This window comes from Galeopterus variegatus, unplaced genomic scaffold (genome assembly GCF_000696425.1).
Source record: "Galeopterus variegatus unplaced genomic scaffold, G_variegatus-3.0.2 Scaffold2885, whole genome shotgun sequence".
NCBI classification, from domain to species: Eukaryota; Metazoa; Chordata; class Mammalia; order Dermoptera; family Cynocephalidae; genus Galeopterus; species Galeopterus variegatus.
This window is the reverse complement of record NW_007728996.1, coordinates 1-1,749: the sequence shown is the minus strand read 5'-3', so window position 1 is coordinate 1,749 and position 1,749 is coordinate 1.

Below are 1,749 nucleotides of genomic sequence, written 5' to 3'. Positions count from 1 at the left end.
CACAGGGTGTTCTCCCTGTGTGTGTCTCTGTGTCCAAATTTCCTCTTTCTATAAGAATGTCAATGATACTGAATGAGGGCCCACCCTAATGACCCCATTTTAACTATATTACCTCTGTAGAGACCCTACCTCTAAATAAGGTCATGATCTGAACTACTCGGTATTAAGACTCCAACATATCTTTTTTTGGTAACACAGTTCAACCCACAGCAGTGACCACCTGCTGTGGTTTGAATGTATGTGTCTCTCCAAAATTCAAGTTGAAACTTAATCCCAATTGTAGTGGTACTAACAGGTGGGGCCTTTTGAGAAATGATTAAATGAGGAGGGCTCCCCTCATGCCCTCATGCCCTTGAAAAAGAGGCTTCAGAGAGCTGCGCGGCTCTTCCGTCCCTTCTGCCATGTGGGGATGCAGCAAGAAGATGCCATCGTGGAAACAGGAACAGNTTGGGGTTTCCACCTCTCTGGGCCACAGCTTTCTCATGTAAAATGCAAGCAGCAATCCAGCCCTGTCTTAAGTACCTAACAATAGAATCAACAGCTCTATCCTTAAGTCAGTGTGCTGTATGGTGAGCAAGGCAACCTAAGGAGTCTGGCCACAGATCCCAAAGCTATCAGAAGGCTGTAGTCAGTCGCACAGAGCTTTGGGGTCCCTGGACCCGCTAGGCCGCAGTGCTTGCTAAGGTTGACTTCACACCCACCCAATCCATGACCTGCATATGACCCCAGGGTTCACAAGGCTAGCACATGGCTGGCACAAGGCTGTCCCTGCCCCCTGGGGAATCTAGGGTCCAAGGAACTAACCAAGACACAATCAAGGAATGCCGGGTGTTCTCCATCTTGGCTGCAAACCAGAATCACCTGGGAGCTTAAAAAAAAGAAAAGAGAAATCCCAGGCCCCACCCCGACCAATTAAAGAGCAACCATAAGCCACAGGCCTTTTTAAAGAAGGCAGGTGAAGATCCTCCTGCTACGGGAGGCTTCAGCTCCCAGGGCTCCTGGGCGTATTCCTCTCTGAGAAATTATTAATTTTGTGCTTTCATTTTGATGATAGTCTATTTTTTTTTTACCAGTTATAGAAATAAAGGTTTCTCTTTGTTGTGATAATTTAAGACTTTTGTTTCCTGAGCTGACGCTTAATAAAATGAGATCAGCAGGAATATTCCAGAGGTTATGAGAACTTTTTAGAAAGGATGGAATCCACGTATTTCCTGGGAGCTGAGAAATCCTGGAGAGTACCGTCTGGAACTGAAAATGTGGAAGAGCCGTCCAGCGCCACAGGCTTTGAGAGCAGAGGTTGCTCTGGGACCTGGAACGAAGGAGCGACCGTGGCTGGCGAGGAGCCAGGAGCAGTGCGGGAGAATTGTGGGACCTCAGGAGTGGAGATGTGGTAACATCCTGACAGGGGAACCGCAGGTGCTCAGAAGAGGGAAGACACAGAGAGTGGCAGAAATGAAGCTGGGCAGAGGCCACATGGTGGCTGTAAGTTTTCCAGGGCTGCCATAATGAAGTACCAGAGACTGCTGGATCGTCTCACAGTTCTGCAGGCCAGAAGTCTAAGGTCAAAGTGTCAGCGGAGTCGGTGCTTCTGGAGAGCTGTGGGCAGAATCTGTTCTGGGCCTCTCTCCTAGCTTTTGATGGTTTGCTGGCAATCTTTGGAATCCCTTGGCAATCTCTACCTTCGTGTTCACAGGGTGTTCTCCCTGTGTGTGTCTCTGTGTCCAAATTTCCTCTTTCTATAAGAATGTC